Source organism: Meles meles, chromosome 11 (genome assembly GCF_922984935.1).
Source record: "Meles meles chromosome 11, mMelMel3.1 paternal haplotype, whole genome shotgun sequence".
In the NCBI taxonomy this organism is placed as follows: domain Eukaryota; kingdom Metazoa; phylum Chordata; class Mammalia; order Carnivora; family Mustelidae; genus Meles; species Meles meles.
The window spans coordinates 95,081,097-95,098,771 of record NC_060076.1 but is presented as its reverse complement, the minus strand read 5'-3'; the positions used below and the strand labels follow the sequence as shown (position 1 = coordinate 95,098,771).

At 60.7% G+C, this 17,675-nt stretch overlaps 1 protein-coding gene across 3 annotated transcripts in view; it reads right to left on the bottom strand.

Annotated features, from left to right (window-relative positions):
- Positions 1 to 17,675, bottom strand: part of PHF2 (PHD finger protein 2) — a 67,145-nt gene that overhangs the window by 48,951 nt on the left and 519 nt on the right. The gene's annotated exons all lie outside the window — the stretch shown is intronic.

The following is a 17,675-nucleotide window of genomic DNA, read 5'->3' as shown; positions in this document are numbered from 1 at the left end:
CGGCAGGAGCCCAGTGACAGCTGCAGGGACGAGGACCGCGCTGCGGTGTCACAGGACAGCTTGGCAGCGCCTCACGAAACCAGACACACTCGGGGCGCCTGCGTGGCCCGGCTGGTGAAGCGTGGCTCCGGTCATGATCCTGGGGTCCCGGGATCGAGTCCCCATCGAGCCTGCTCCCTCTCCCTCTGCCTGCCGCTCCCCCAGCTCACACATTCTCTCTCATGCTCTCAATAAATAAATAAAATCTTTAAAAAGAAAAAAAACGAAACACTCGTACCAGTCGATCCACCAGGCAAACCCTAGGTATTGACCCAAATGAGCAGAAAACTTAACCGCACCAAATCCTGCCCACGGGTGCTTACGGCAGCTCCATTCATCATCGCCAAAACTTGGAAGCGTCCAAGGCGTCCTTCAGTGGGTGGCGGACAAATGAACCGGGGTCCATCCGGACGAGGAAATATTACTCAGCACTAAAACAAACGTGCTATGAAGTCACGAGAGGTTGTGGAAGGAATTTAAATGCTCATCACTAAGGGGGAAAAGCCAGTCTGAAAAAGGCTGCATGATTCCAGCCGTACGTACGACATGCTGGGAAAGACGACTGGGGGACGGGGAGGGGTGAGGAGGCACAGCACAGAGGGTTTCTGGGGGTGAAAGTACGCTGTGAGATACCACAGCACACTTTCAAAACCCACAGGACACACACAGCGAGGGTGAAGCCCGAAGCCGACCGTGGACTTGGCAGAAAGGACAGCGCGTCCAGCCCGGTGCATCACTTGTAGCCGACGTATCACCCCCAGCGAGGCTTGTGGGCACTAAAGGGCTACGTGGGGACCCTCTGCACGTTCCTCTCCATCTTCCTGTAATCTAAAGCCACTCTAAAAATAAAGTCCATTTTCTTTTAATCAGAAAGGAAAAGTTGCACACGTCTTTGAGAATCGTGAGGGTTCTTGTGCTGGAGAAAAGCGGCCACAGCGGGAAAGCCGTGTGATGGGAACACGAAGAAAGCCTGTGGCAACAACATCTGTCACAGAGACCAGGCGAAGCAAGCACACGAGGGGCCCACGGAGGGGCAGGCATGAGAGACCCGATGACGGGGTCGGGAGGCTCCGGGCCACTGCACTTCAGAAGCTCGCGGACGCAGGAAAACGCCGGCACTCGGCAGGTAAGGCCTCCTGCCCCCCACAAGCCCGGCCTGCCCCAGGATTCCCAGACACCAGGGGTGGCCTCAGGGCCTCAGGCCCTCAGCTGCCCACCGCCACCCACCATCCACCTGCTGGTCTGATCCCCGGGGCACCACCTGCCTTCTCCCACCTCAGAGGGCTCTCCTCATCTCGGTATCTTCCCCTCAGGGCTCCCATGCCCTGGCATCTGCTCCCCAGATGAGGGCTGGGGGGTCTTCCCCGTCAGCAGAAATGTCCCCCTGGCCAGCAGGTGTTCAGATGGACCATGAAGAGCCAGGCAGGGTCCTGGGAGTCCCGCGCATGCGGCTGGCCCACCCTGGACCCGGCCACGTGTTGCTGGGGCCCGTCAGGACCACAAGCAGCTGAGGGCTGGGGACCCACAGGTGGCCAGCCTGCGGCCTGCTGGTGCTGACTAACGAGGTGACTGGAGCTGGGCTCAAAGTGGGTGCGTGTGCCGGATCCAAGCAAACCCCCCGGGGAGGCCGCCTGAGAGGCCTTCCTGCAGGACCAGGCCAGGCTCCCCGAGAAGGCCAGCCTGAGGGCAGGGAAGGCTTCCTGCTCCGCGCAGTGTGCAGGTCGGGCAGGCTGGACAAAAGAGTGGGGGCCTGGCCCAGGACGGGCCAGCAAGGACTTAGGGAGGACCCCATACGCCCCAACTCGGGCTGCGGCTTTCCACTTGAGTCTGCAGATTACGGGGCATCCCAGCCCCCCGAGGAGGGCCCTGCAAGCCAGCATTGTCACCAGAAGCTCAAGTGACTGCTGGCCTGGGGAAGCTGAACTGACCATCCATGACCTCAGCCGTGTGGACAGGAAGAATCCAGCATCAGCAGCATTCGGTGGGGGGGAGGGGGGTCATGGCCCCTCAAAAACAGCTACAGGACAGGCCGTGTTCCCTGCCTCCGAATGCCCTGTGTTCTGCGGCTGGAAATGCCCGCCCCAGCCAGGAGCCAAGTGTCCCTGCCGGTCACTGGCTTGTGGGGGGGGCGGTGCGCAGAGCTGGGCTGTGCCCCGCCTCCCCCTGCCGTGTGACCCCGGGCAGCAGTGCCAGCGGCAGGCCTGGACACCCGTATCCACTCCTTGCTCCCTTCCCACATCTGTGCTCCCCACCAGTCCAGGCAACACAGGGGTCCCCTCCCTGATGAAGAAGCCCAGGCTCCGGGGCATCTAGATGGCTCTGTCTCCCCGGGGTCCCAGCAATCTATCCCAGCACTACAGCCGCCCCTGAGCCACACCACGGGAGGGGAACTGCACAACGAGCCCGGGACCCAAACCCTCTCTGCTGACTCTGCCCCAAGCACAAGCTCCCAAGAACGTAGGACGATGTTTCCCAGTGCTTCTAGGTCCCCACTGTCCCACACGGGAGGCCGGAGGGGTGCTGCCACCAAGGAGCATGTCCTGGTAATCCCTGGTAATCGGAGACCAGGGGGAAACAGGAAATGATCGCAGCCTGGGGATCCGTTTTTGGCTGCGTCCTGCAGGCCGGGTCCAAGCGGTCCTACGGGGCCTCTTCCCCACAACACTGCCTGCTGGCAGGCGGCTGGGCTCCACTGGGACTGGCAGAGGCTGATGGAAGCCTCACAGTCCCCTTCGCCCCCGCAGCCAACGGCCAGTCCCCTAGAAGACCTCCTCCGGCAGGCACAGGGGAGGAGCCAGGCCAGCAGAGGAGTGGGGGAGCCCTGGGGGACCATCCCAGAGGTGCCCCGCCCCCGGGAAGTGACACTGAGGGGCAGGTGTGCCACAGACCGCACTCCCCAGCTCAAATTTCCAAACTGAGTAGACGACCCACCCTGAGGGAAAGCAGGACTAAGCCCTCAGCGTGTCACAGAGCCACCTCATAGGGAACACAAAGTCCTTTTAAATGCCTGCGGGGGCGAGGGGGGGCACTCACACTCAGCTCGGCGGAAGAAATGACCAGACAAACTTGCTAACACGAGAACGTCTGGAAATGAACTACGACACGAAAATCTAAAACTCCACAAACACTTTAGGCAACAAATTAGACACATTGGTTTAATACTGCCCTTCAGACGGGGTGGACGGGTCTTCAGGAACGCACTCTCGGCACAACGTAAAGCACTCGCCGAGGCCAGCTCGCTCCAGCTCGCTCCCGGAGGTGCAGGCTGGGCAGGACACCCCAGGTAGCCAGAGACGCTGGGTGCATCTCCCACCACCGAGAGCCCAGTGCCTGCAGGGCCAGGACCACAATTCTCAAGGCCCCCACTCCCCCACCCCGCACCCTCCTCCCCAAGAAGCAGCGCACAGGCCTTGCTCATGTCCTCCCTGGGCACGGCCCCGCCCTCTGGGTCCTCTGGGGGACCAGGCAGGCCCTCCTGCCAGCACACAGCTACCCCTCCCTAGTGCCAAGTGATCCCAAACACTGACTTTGTCCATCCCTAACTGGCTACTTTCTCCTTTACTACATCAACACCTGAAAGAAACACCAGACCCTCTGTGTGCGGGAGCAGTGAGGGGTGACGGGCAGCACCCCCTACCCCGCCTGCAGCGCTGCTCGCAGTGGTGCAGCGCAAGCAAGGTGAGAGGCGAGCCTGGGCTGACCATCGGCTGCCCTCAAACCAGGAGCCCAGAGCTCCCCTTGCTGGGCTGTGGACCGCACCGCTGCCAGCCCCCAGAACCACTCCCCCCGCCCCATCACAGCTTGGTCACTTGCAGTTAGTCTGGACCGACTGGGTCCCACAGGGTACACTGCTAGGAGGGACCTGCTCTGGGGACACATGGCCACTATGGCCAGGCCAGCGCCGTCTGACCACTGCCCATCCCTGGCACCTGGAGGTGAAGGCGCTGGAGGGTGTCCAGCGGGTGGGTTCACTGAGGCCTATGCTGGGGGCGAACGGGCCACACAACAACACGCACCAAGAACACAGAGTAAAGCCAGTTTCCAAGGGCACGGGTGCGAACACACAGGAAACGTGGGGGGCTCGTGTGGAACCCCCAGTGCTTTGAGGGCAGGGCGAGGCCAACAGGATGGCACGGGATACAGATTCCCAGGGAGATTCCCTCCTGCATCACCTGGAGGTGACCCTAAAGCCCCTGAACAGGACCATGGCCCTGGGCCCTCCCCTGGGCTCCAGGTGGCCGAGTGGCCCAAACACCCACAGATCGCACCTGCAGCGAGGTCCTGGGAGGCCATCCGGGCCAGCATGGGGACGGTGAGACAAGCCTGACACCCGAGCACCAGACAAGCCACGCGGTGGCCGAGCACGAGCCAGCCTCGAGGGGGGCCCTGTGCAGGACAGCTAGAGGACACCCACCTCCTCTCAGCCGTGTCCACGCGCTGCAGGTTTCCTTCAGGTGTGTTTTGTTGTCACTAGTGCACACCAGCTCTGACTTGCACTTTCCTTCCCTCGAATGTCACAGTGGAAACCCTTTCCCCTGAACACGCTTCCTGCGTGTCACTGCGGTCCGCTTCACCATCCCCCGACCCGCTCGCAGGACGGCCTGGGCTCCTTCATGTGTTACATCAACATTCAAAACATCTATGTTTCTGAAACCTGCTCCAGTGGGTTTTTAACAGATGGTCCAGATAAAGGGCACGCGGTCCCTTTAAGAATCGGAAGCAGGTTTTGGAGAGTCTACTCCAGCCGTTTCTAGGGAAACCAGCCTCCGGTGGATGCAGAGCAGACACCTCTGTCGGGAGCTCCCGGAATTGCAGCCCTCTGTCCCCTAAAGCCCTCGGAGACCCACAAGGGGGCTGGGAAGATAAGGTTGACAGCAAAAGCCGTCGAGGACATATTAACAGAAATAGGACTCCAGAGCAAGGGAGGTCAGGCCCGGTCCTCAGTTCCCAGGGCACCACCGGGGGCATCAGCCTGGAGGGTGTGTGGGGCAGCCCCAGTGGCCAGCTCTGTGCTTGACTGCAGGGAGCAGCCCTCAAGTGACAGGCGGCTTGGTCCTCAGGGCAGCTGGGCCTGTAGGAGACACAGGTGCACCTGGAGGTCCTGTCCCGCTGGAACATTCTAGGATCTGTTCTTTGCCATTCATTTTTTACCATACGTGACATATGTATGGGATATGGCAACCTGGAGGGCTTTACCCCCCCCACCGTGAACCCCCAGCGGCTACAACTGTGGGTGTGGGGCGTGGAGCAGACGCGCTGAGATATCTCAGCAGCGGCCGGAGTGGCTGGTGGCCGGTGTGGCCGGCGGCCATGAGCTCAGGGAAGGACACGCGCCGCACTCAGCCACCACCAGCCCAGCACTGTGTTTGGAACACTGAGCATCCGTGTCCCTCTGTAACTCGGGGACCCTGCCTGACTCACAGAGTGGCCCCGAGAATGAGAAGAGACACACACGGACCACAGCCGTCACCACGTAGAGCGTGCTGGACCCGCGGAACTCACACTGAGGGACACCAGCAAGCACAGAAGTAGACGCGCGCGCGCATGCCCATGCCTCCCAGCGCACAGCATGCATCCAGCCCTGAAGGGCTCTCTCCAAGCCATGTTAAGGGCAGGTGCCACGTGCCGTGGGGCCCGTCCGTAGGAGGCTCCTCCTCCTCTAACTAGCAGTGCTCTGGTGCAGGTGGCGGCTGCACACTCCCCGGGGACGGGACCCTCTTGCACAACAGGTATCCCACAGGACCTGAGAAATGAACCCAAATCCCGAAACCCAGAGTGCCAAGAGGGAAGCCCAGGCAAGGGGACAAGCTGCCAGGCGCTGCCTCCCCGCCCCCTCGGGGCTTTGGAGGCCGCCAGCTCCCGGAGAGGCTGGCAATACTGGCCTCGGGGGCCGGTCAGGTCCCTGGGTCATTGAGAGGGCCCATGGAGAGGGCCCGGGCAGATAACCCGGACAGCCATCCGACTGCGTCCTCCTGCCCAGCCGCCACAGTGGCCCGCTGCGGACAGACATCCGCCACACGGGGGTGTCCCAAGTGGGGCTCGGGGCTGCCCGCACTTAGACATGTGCTGCTTGGGACTCAGGGGCCTTTCTCCAAGGTCAGCACCAACCACGGGGGTTCCAGCCCTTCTGTGAGGGCGCCCCAAGGTCCGGAAACAGCGCTGGCTAAGAGAGGGGCAGACAGCTGCGCAGCCTCCCTCTCCCGTAGGAAAGAGGGGCCTTCGGGCTGGTGCTCCCCGGGGACCGCTCACACACCCCACTCTAGGGCAGTGCACCTGCTCCGAGGCAGAGCCTCGGGCCCGGGCTGCTCTCTTGTTGGCATTTCTGAGGACGTTCCAAAGACCAGTCTAATTACATCCTTCTTTTCCAAACAGCAGACTGAAATCTAATAAACAACATGAGTTTGGGATCTGGAAGAATCCTTGAAGAAAAAGCACCACGACCGTCTGCGGTAGCCTGTGTAATGAGGGCCAGGTGCAGTGTGCCCACAACCGTGCCCCAGGAACCGCCACCATCAGGCTGCCCGTGTCTGGGCGAGGGCACAAACCACGAAGTGTCTCTGGTGTCAGGATCACAGCACAAAGGGGTCGGTCTGAGAAGCCAGCTTGGGACCAGGAGGCTGAGGAGGCTGGATGGTGGGCGGGTGGGGAGGACCAGGCCAGAGAGTGGCTGCTGAGGGAGCTGTGACCAGGGCACGGTGGTGACACGTGGTGGTGACAGTCAGGGAAACGGAGCCAGGGGTACGCGCAAACTCTATCATGTCTGCAGTTTTTCTGTAAACCTAAAACAAGTCTAAATGAAGAAAGTTTACAGGGGAAAAAAAAGCAAATGAGGCCTGACCTCACAACAGTCCTCAAAAGGCAGGAAGAGGGGCTATTGAGTAAACAGGCGTGCTTTCAACCGCTGCCAGCCCTGGAGGTCTGGGGGGCTCAGGGCCGCGGGGCAGGGGGAGGGTCAGGACGCCCCAGCCATCTGGGGAAGGCTGCCTGTCACTTCACTTCTCAGGTCCTGCTCTCTCGACTTCGTCGGGAACCCCACCGTGGCAGGCAGGAAAGGCTCTGGGGCCACGGGCTCCAGAACGGGCAGCGGCACACCGAGGGGACAGTGGGAGAACACACCCCACAAACACGACAACCCCACCCTCCACACTGGAGCGGGGCGCACGGCCTTCCAGACCAAACCGACCACGACAAAAAGGCTCAGGAAACGGCGGCCCAGCAAGCAGGGGGACCAGCACAATCCACCTGCCTGTTTCGCAACCTGCAGCCCCACCTGCACGCTCCGGCTCACGCACGTCCGTCACCGAACTTGTCCGCCATACACAGCTGCTCCCGGGCAGGTGACCGTAGACCCCAGGACAGTCCCTGAGCGAAGCTGGGGGAGCTCAGGGTGAGAAGCCAGCTGAATGTCAACCAGGAGGCCTGCAGACGGGACCCAGGCGGCCCGAAGCCCCGAGGGGCAGGATGAGCCCATTCAGCCGGAGTGCGACAAGCAGTGTCCCGGGACAGCAGCGTCCCCAGGTGCCTATGCACTGAGGGGCGGGTGGTGGCCGTCCGTCCTGCACAAACAGGAGTCTCTCTCACGTTCTCAAGAAGCTGGAACCAGGCTGGTTCCAGGGAGAAGGCAAGCTTTTCAGGACACACCCTCCGCCTCGAGACACCACGCGCCAGCGCCGCACCTGCAAATCCACCCCCTCAACCCGTTCTGAAGGAATAAAGCCAGTTATTCCTCATCACGGTACATAAACACAAGTCAGAAATCTGTCTCCCACCTGATGAAGGTCAGCTGGCGGAGCCCCTTCGGGCCTGTCACCCCAGCGTGTCCCCACAGCTCGAGGCGGGCACCCCAGGATGGAGGCAGAGGCCGGAGTGCGGCTCCGCGCAGGGCGCCCCGAGCCCCCGACTCCCACCCTGCCCCCCTCAGAGCACGGCCAGCCAGCCCTGCCCCGGCGCACACGGTTTCTCCCGAGGTGTCCCGTCTCGGGTCAGTCTCAAGTATTTAGGGTCTTTCCTCAGCCTGACCCCAGCTCTGGCTGCCTCCTGCCCCAAACCTTCAGCCAACAGTCGAGGCGGGGACCACAGGGCGCCCTCCCGTCCCACCAACTCCCACCAACCATTCTGGAGGAGCTCGAGGTGGCCATGGAGGAGGGAAAATGCACGGGGGTGGGGGGGGCACACGGGGTGGGCCAGGCAGGTGGGCAGGGCAGTCCCATGCTCCGGGCCGCACCCCACTCCAGACTACCGGCCAGAGGGACCCCTGAAGTGAACCCCGCCAGCCACTGCTGGCATTGCCCTCAGGGCCCCCCAGAAATTTTACAATGAGGTAGGAGGAGACAGGCGGGGACACAGCGCTCGCCCGCTGGCTGCTGGCTGCTGGCCGAGGTCAGGCACAAAGCAGCCGTCCTTTGAGGGGGGGGGGCAGGTGAGGGGGCCCTCCGAACCCTAGTTCCTCACCCAGCTGCTGAGATATGGCACGGCCTATAGGCGCGCGGTCATGCCTCTGCCTCACGCACCCCAGGGCCCCGAGCGGGTCACTCACACATCCACCTCCACATCCTGGGCCCACAACACACACACCTGATCCCGGCCCCGGCTGCACACAGCACAGACAGCGGGACCCCAGCCGCTGCGGGCGCTGGAAGAGCTCGCGCATGCACCCGCAGCAAGCTGGGGCGCATTCCAGGAGCATCCAGACTGCGATCCAACGGTCACCGCCCCTCCCCCATTCTTCCCCCAGAGCCCCCTTCCCTCCCACCCAGGACCCCCATCTTCCCCCAGGACCTCACCCCCCAACTCCCCACTTCCTCCCCCCAGGGCTCCCCCCTCCACACTCTCCCTCCCCACCAGTGTTTCCCCCAGCCCTGCAGCTCTTCTCTGATCTCTCCCGTCTTGCCCCTCCATCCACAGCCTGCAGCACTAGGACAGGATCTGGTTAACTAGATGGACACTAGAGAACATCCCGCTCTGTCCTGATCCCACTGAGTTGAGAATAAAATGGGAACTCCCATCCCTGGCCCACATCCCAGGGCGCCTCCCCACCCATATCCCCTCCCAGACAGGGTACTCTGGGTGGCCTCTGACCAGAAGCAGGCTGCCCCAGCACAAGGGTGCCCAGCACTGCCTGCAGGGCCTAGAACGAGCCCGGGGCCTGAGGTGCCCACTTTTGACCTGACAGCTGCCTCACTTGGCAGGCGAGGAGCTACCCCAACGCCCATCGCCTCCAGTGTCTGAAATCTGGGGAATCCTCGCTGCCTGCAGCACAAAACGAGCATGGCTTTCACTGGCTGGAGCGGAGAAGGGGCTGGATGACCCGTGGCCGCGGGCCCTCTCCCAGCCAGATTCTCCTAAGCAGACCCGGGTCCTCAGGAGTCGCTGGGAGTCGCTGGGAGAACAAGGGACCACAGTCAGGAAGTGCCCAGGGCTGGGTGCAAACCAGTGGCAGGAAACGCCCTCACCTCCAGGTGTCCCGGTTGTCACAAGCCTCTTCAAAACAGCTGGGGAGATTGGCACAGGGTGCCAGATGATTGGGAAAGACACTCCACAAACGACAATAGAAACCAACCCTGGAGCTTCCAGACTCCAACAGAAGGTTCCAACGTGGCCCCATGTAGCATGCCCCTCCCCAAAGGTCTGGGAGCTCTCAGGGAGCCCCACCGCGCCCTCCCCAGGCCTGTTCATCCAGGAGGCAGACTACATCAGGCTACAGTTTCTGGATTGTTCCAGGATGTCAAGTGTCATGCTGCAGGACCCCAGGCTTAGTCACTCCTGCAGGGAGACGGGACCTGAGCCCCTGAACCCGTGTCCTCTCTCCAGCGGGTGGCAGGTCAGCCCAGGAAGATGGTGAGTGGGGCCCGGACAGGAAAGGCCCTGTGTCTCCAGGGATGTGCTACCATTCCCTGGAAACACTCTCTTGAGACCCCCTGCTCAGCTTCCCGATATCCAAACCCAGACTAGGTCTTGACAGGGTGTCCAAGGGGAAGCAAAATGAGGGCCAAAGCAGGCAAGTGACAAGAAGAGCTCCCAAGTATCGGAGTTCCTGTCATCAGGCTAGGTGCACTGTGGTCTGGGACTGCTGGCCACAGTGGGGGTGGAGGGTCTCCAAGCCGCAGACTAGCCCCAGGGCACTCTCCAGGCACCATGTGGAGACTCTCACTTGTCCACACTATGTTAGGCACAAGAAGGAATGAGGGCCACCTTGTATCTCCGTGTGAAGCAGAAAACGGTACCCCACTCGGAGGACCCAGTCCTAGAGCACGGGCCAGAGACCATGGCCACAGCTTCCTGGGGATGCTGGACACCCCAGCACAAACTCATGGTTCAGTCAACAGCCCAGGCTACTGTCCCAGGGGCTCCCTCACTGTCCTCGTGCCCCACTCCACCCAGGGAGCAGAGCGGAGCCACGCTGCAGGCATGGGCCTGCCTGCCTTCTGAGGTCCTGGGCAGCACCCCCGTCTCTGGGGGCACAGCACTGCTGTCCTACCCATCACATTGCGGCATCAGCCTCAGTGAGCAGGTCTTTCACACCTCGGTTGGCTTCCCTCCCAGTCCCCACTGCCCATCACCACCACTCTGGGGGCACTCGGAAGGTCAGCAAGGCCGCGTGCGACACGGACCCAGCAGCAGGCCTCGCCTGCCCCACCACGGTTTCCTCAAAGGGGAGGCCAAAGGAGGTAGAGACCTGCGCGTGCGCCCCTCCCTCCCCCCCCGCAACAAGTGTATGGAAAATGCAGGATGTGACAGAGGCAAGGTCCAACAAACACAGTTACAAAGGACAGCATCCCACCCCGTGTGCATGGACACATGGGCACAAGACGTCCACCGGCGCGCCGCTACGTGTGTGCGTGCCCCAGCACACCCACGAACACCTGCGCCCTGCACACGCCTCATTCTGAACATTCAGCCGCTAAAAGGTGATTTCTTTAAAGAGGGTGTAAAAGTACCAGCAATGAATGATCCAAAAAGTAAGTTCCAGAAGTGGTCCCACTTACCACGGCACCCAGAGGAATAAAATACGTAGCAATAAGCTTAACGAAGGGATGAAGGTTTACAAAACAGCGCCGGAGAGATCAAAGACCTGACTCTAAGTAAACGGAAAGACACTCCAAGCTCAGGGATCAGAACACGCAGCGTCGCTCTGATGTCAGCGCTACGTACAGCAGGGATCTACAGATTCAGGGCAATCCCCGTCAAAACCCCACCAGCCCCTTCCCAAGAAACAGGGGCCGATGCTTAAATCCCTATGGAATAGCAAGGCGTCCTGAGAGGCTGAAACGGTATTTTAAAACGAACAACGCTGGAGGTCTCACACCTCCTGGTTTCAAAACCCACCCCAAAGCTGCCGTCCCCAACACAGCACGGCTCTGACGTTAAGGAAAGACACACGGACCACGGAACGGAATAGGGTCCAGAAAGAAATACCCGCGTGCGAGGTCAAATGCTTTTCAATAAGGCTACCGACGTTCAACAGGGAAAGAACGGTTTCTAAGCAAGAGGTGCGGGGGTGCCTGGACGTCCACTTGCAAACAAACGCAGGTGATCCCTGCCCCAGATCACACAGAAACGAACTAAATCAGAAACCAAGCAGGAGAGCTAAAATTCTTAAACTCTTAGAAGAAACCAAAGGGGCTAATCTTTGTGACCTTGGATTTGACACTGGATTCTTAGATACGAGGCCAACAGCGCAGGCAACAGAAGAAAAAGGGTAAGTTGGATGTCACCGAGATTAAAACTTTGGTGGATCCACGGACACAAACACAGACGTGGAAAGACACCGCCTGGAATGGGAAAATACAGGCAAATCATGTATCTGACAAGTGTCCAAAACATACAAAACACTCTTGCAATTCAACAATAAAAAGACAAATAACCGAATTTAAATATGGGCGAAGTGTCTCAACAGACCTTTCTCCCACGAAAGCAGACAAAGGGACGACGAGTACATGAACCCACGCTCGCCATCGTCACCCATTAGGAAAATGTGTATCAAAATGATAATGAGATTCAACTTCACAGCCACGCGGAGGCCTGTGACTTAAAGAGTGGGAAAAAACAGGTGTTAGCAAGGATGAAGCCGAATCGGACGGCTCCCACGTCGGCGGCGGCTCGCGGAACAGGGCAGCCGCTGTGGCAGCCAGCCGTGGGCACGTCAACAGTTAAACACAGAATAACCACAGGACACAGTAATTCCCCAAAGAGACAAAAAGAGGTCTTCAAACAAATATCCGTACACGAGTGCTCGCGGCAGCGCCGCTGACAATGGCCACAGGAAAAGCCCCGAGTCCATCGCCAGGCGCGTGGGTATGGAAACGCGGTCCGCCTGCCCAGGGAGTCCTGACAGCGACATCCGTGAAGTCTGGACACCCGCCACAACGCGGAGGGCCCTAAAAACCACACTGCGTGTTAGAAGCCACACACACAGGTTCCACACGGTAGGGCCATTTGTCGGAAACGTCCAGAACAGTGAAATCCGCCAGGGCAGAGCCGCAGCGGACGGCTGTCCAGGGCTGCGGAGGCGTGCGGGGGGCGCGGAGCTGATTAAAGGGTTCGGAGTTTTCTTCCGGGTGATGAAAATGTTTGGGAACCAGACCGAAGCAACACTAGGTACCATAACCCATGCACTTTAAAATACTCATGGTCACGACGTGTGACTTTCACTCCCAATTTAAAAGAAAAGAAGATAAAAGGCCTAGTTCTCCACTCGCCTGGACGAACACCACAAGGACCTTCAGTCCTTATGTTCTGCGATCCGAGCCAGCCACTGGCTGCAATCCCGTGTTTGCTCGCAGATGACCACGCGCGCTGGGGGGAAGCAGACAGACTCTACAGCACGGTGAGGGTCTCCACACCGGGCCAAGGAGCTGAGGACCACGGCGGACAGGAAAGAAGATGGAGCGAGAGGGAGAGGGGCAGAGGCGGAGACTCTGAGCAGGGCGGTGGGGCGCCCGGCACACCTGGGACTTGTTGGGGTGGGGGGGCTGCCAGGAAGAGTCCAGCTTGCCCACCCGGTGCCACGAGTGAGTCCCGGCCGCAAAGGCGTTTCCTTCCGTGCGGGTCTGTGAAACCGTGGACACGGTTTCCTGGTGGTTGTTCCGGCCCTTGAGCCAGAGGAACCCAAACTGAATGTATGCACCTGCTGGTCAAGAGGAGCCAAGTCCCCGTCTCTGCTTGAAGTGAGGACGAGGTGGCCGGCCCCACGACCAGCCAGGCCACCGCGGGAACCAATGAGGAGAAAGAAGCCCCATGCCAGAGAGCAGCCCAAGGGGGGCCCTGCAGCCACATCGGCCAGTTAGAAGCCAACTGGGGGCTTTGCTCTTCCCACACCAGGTGTTTTAGGAGCGGGATTCTCCCAGCACACCCCCATTTCCTGGCCCACACTGACGCTCAGTCCCCTCCTTCCTCTGGGATACAGCCCTGCCACATGGCCAGGCGCCGTGAGTGCAGAGGCGAGGGGATGGCCCCAGAGGACAGGGTGCCGAGGTGCCGTCTGCAGCCAGACCCGAGCCCGCGCGACCCCGACCGGTGCCAGCCGCGGGACCGAGGCTCACACCCAGCACACTTCTGGCTACTGCTTCCAGTTAAAAACAAACATTCTGGGCATCTCAGCGAACCCAAATCCAAGCCTAAGGACCAAGGGACAGGGGCTTCCTCTCTGCCCTCTAGACGCAGGAGGTCTCCCCAACCTGCTCAGCACCTCTTAAACTCAAGCACAGAGAAGTTCTTGTTCTGACCCATCGTCTTCCCCACAAACCCACCAAACCACCTCGGTTCCACCTCCTCCCACATTCAGGAATCTGGTTCAAGGACTTAGCAGCCCCCTCCGGTTGTGCATTGGCCCTCGTGGGCCTTCCTTTCCCTCCAAGGACACATACTCCATGGGCCAAGAGGGCCGGCCTGGAGCTCTGCTCAGTGTCACCTGGCACCCATGGGGGCCAAGGACCCCGACGCGGCTCTGCCCCAAGAAGCTTATGGCTGGGTGGGATGGGGGGCACAGCAAGACCCCACAAAAGCCAACCAATCCTGGGAAGGGGAGCCCAGAGACAGGGCCCTCCTGTGAGGAGGAGCCCGGACAGACGGAATCCACACCAGAACTGTGCCCACCATCTCCCACCTGGGGACTGGCTCCTGGCCCCTCCGCCGTTGTCCCCCCTCCTTGTCTCCCTACCCCCCAACACCCCCTCCCCCACCCTGTGTCTCCATGACAGACAGAGGAGCCCTATCAAATTCAGCCACCACTCCTGGGCTCAGAGACTCAACGGGCTCCCCCTTCCGGATATACCGGAGGCCATCCCTGACGCGGCCTCCTTGCCCCAGGCCGGCTCTTGCCCCCACGGGGCTTCCTCAGGATCGGACAGGGCCCCCCAGGCTGCCACAGAGCTCGTCATGTGCAAGTCTGGCTCTGGTCGAAGGAACCCCAAGAGGAGACAGATCTGCCTTGCGAGCCCAGGAACCTCTCCAAGCCACAAAGAACGCACACCCGGACACACTTACCAAGAAACCCCGTGAAACTTCTGTCGCCAAGGGGCTTGCACTGCACCTCCAGCCTCCGAGCTCCTTAAAATCAGTTTTACTGACCGCCTCCGAAGCCCCTTGGAATCGACAGAACAGGTGACTGAAAGAGGACCAGAAAGCTTTGGGATGCCTGATACTTCAACAGAATCATTCCTGTCGCCTAGAGACAGGGACTCTCTGCACCCAGGTGGTGACAAGGGGAGATGCTGGTCACTACAGCGAACAGCGCCGGCAGCCACACGCCTCGCTGCAGGCCGGGGTGGAGGACACATGGGGTCTGGTGGAAGACACAGGCCACCCAGTGCCTGCCCCACCCAGGAGAAGGACAGTCCCCAGTGCCCATGGGTGCCACACCTGCCCATCAGACACACAGACGAGACAGTTCAGAAGGTGGCTGGCCACAACTCCATCCCTCCCTAGTCCAAGCCAGCTTCCCAGGCAACGCCAGTCAGTGCAGGTGCAGACGGCGGGGCTGACAAGGTGCTCCAGCCCCAGGGGATGGGGTGCCACCCCGGCTCCTGCCTTCCTGGCTGACCGTGTTTCCAGCCCAGCCCAGCCCAGCCCAGCCCAGCCCAGCAGAGAGGCCTCCCTAGGGAAGAGCAGGATGGCACCTCAGGGTGCCCCGGGACTCCTGCAGCGGCAAATGCACTCCGGGAGCAGGCTCTGCCTCTAGAATGGGGCCGCCCCAACCATGCCCTGGTCTGGGCACGTGCTGGACGCCTCGCAGCAAAGACTGGGCCACTGGGAGTGCGGGTAACCAAAGAGACCCTTCCCAGTCCTCCCAAAATAAGGTGCCCCGGAGAGATGCGACGGATCACAGGTGGGACAAGACCGAGCCTGTTATTTTAACAGTTATGTTTACTTTTACAGGTACTGTCTATGGCGAGTTCCACTAATGTGCTATTTCAGGGAATGATACGAAGTTTCCTTCTAAAAGAAATATTCAGGAGACTGAAATGCACCTTGGGGTCCTGGAACAGGAAAAGGACAGCACAGGGAAAACCTGCCCCAATAACCTGCTAGGGCCTGCGGTTTGCTTAACAGCCCCACGCCTGTTTCTGCCTCAGTTGCCCTGTTTGTAGCGTGGTCCGAGGAGGGTCTGCCTTCAGAGGAGGCAGCGTGACATGTCTAGGGACACTGAACCATTTCTGTAACTCTATAAGTCCAAAATTCTCTAAAATAAAAAGTTATAAAGTATTTAAACTTAAAAAAAAAAAAGAGTCCAGGGGCGTCTGGGTGGCTCAGTCGGCTAATTGTCTGAGTCTTGATTTCTGCTCAAGTCATGAGTTCAAGCCCTGTGTCGGGCTCCACCCTGGGCATGGAGACTGCTTAGGATTCCCCCCACCCCCTCCCTCTCTCAAAAAAATAACGTAAGATATATAAAATAAAACAAAACAAAATAGCCAAGCTGTTGAACACAAAGTCCCCCACAAGGTGGGACGTGGATCTAAAAAGTCTGGGGCAGCCAGGACTACCCGCACGTGGGACAGCACAGGGATCACCACACCGCACACCCTCCTGTGACGGAAGAAGGGTCCATGCAGGGACGGGGAGGGAGCGTGCCCAGGGCGTGAGGGCCACGCATGGCTCAGGCCCGACCCTGACCCCGCGTGTCCCATCTGGGCACCTGCCCTGAGCTACCTGGGAAAGCTACCACCTCAGGGGTCCCTCCTGCAAGGGGCCCTTGATTAGATGCACAAGAAACATGCCCACGGGAGGGGGGAAAAACACAGCCCCTTGCAGACCCCAGGGCCCACCCCACGTGGATGGAAATGAATCTGAGCTAATGAAATGTCCTGCGCCTAAGTTGGATCAAATCAAAGACCTCCACCGAGAACTGAGAAATAAGGAGTAAGGCCTCCCCAACTCTGTCCTAGCCTGTCCGGCAAATGCCACCCACCAGGCACCAGCCCTCAGCCCCTCTCCCCTGCCTGCTCTTCACTAAGGGGTTCCCCCCCACACCCAATCTCAAAGTCTAGCTCAGCCCTCGCCTGCCTTCCCAACCCAGTGGAGTGGGCCCCTGGGCAGCCCAAGGTCCTCCCAGGCCCTCCCCAGGCCTGGGCAGGTAGGGAGCTCAGCAGGCTCCAGGTGAGGTGGGGGAAGAGAGGGAGGATCCCCCCCCCCCCCCCCTGCCACATGCAAGGCGTTCAGGGTCAGCTTCCCAGCATCTCTGGAACAGAGCAGCCCTGAAGGATCAGATGGCCGCTTTCACCCTGGTCCGGCCATGAACTTCGAGTGGATACCAGCTGGTGGGAGGCAGAGCAGCACAGTTCGGGAGAGTCCCATGTTCAGGCCCCAGGGCTCTGCAGCCCTGGGCATCCACAGGCAGGAAGGCAACCCGTTAGGCCCAGGGGATTTCAGGAGTTGTCCCTGCTGGGAACAGTCCCAACTCCTCCTCACCTGGTCCCTGTCATAGGCACTGAGCTGGGACCCAGGCCTGGCGCTGACCTAGCTGAGCAGCTCCTGTCACATCTGGCTGCCTGGGTCCCCAACATGGAAACTGGCAGGGCCACCGGCCCACCTACCCTTTAAACAAGTAGGAGGTTCTCCTCTGGGGACTCGGGGACCACCCATCAGCACACACGGCCCTTCAGCCCCCAGCCCCTCTGGCTTTGGGTCCAAGGGGGCAGCCACGGAGGGCACACAGCCCTGGCCAGCCCCTGGCCAGCCCCCAGACCGTCCTGTCCAGGCCCAAACACGTGAGAACCTGTTGGAGCAGTTTGGGCACCGCGGGCACCTCCTCTTCCTCCTCCCGGTTTACTTCTGGGTGGGAAGGGGCCTCGCTTTTAAAACTAGGCACAGGGCCAGGTCACGGCCACGGGCCAAAGCCCAACTCTACCTCCCCCCACCCCACGGCCCCCAGAGAGCATAAGGTCAAGTCAAACCCGGGGCGTCCCTGTCGGGAGCAGAGAAGGGGGGAACAGGGCACCGTGCCGGCCGGGGAGGAGGCGGCGGAGCCCCAACACCCCCACCCCCACCGACGCCGTTCTGTCACCCACCCCCGCGGGGCGGAGAGAGAGGGGAGGGGAGGTTCGGGGTGGGGGGGAACCGGCCGGGGTCCCCCCACCCCACCCGGCCCTGACCGCGTCCCGGGGCTCGGGGGCCGCGACGAAGGGTGGACACGCCGGTCG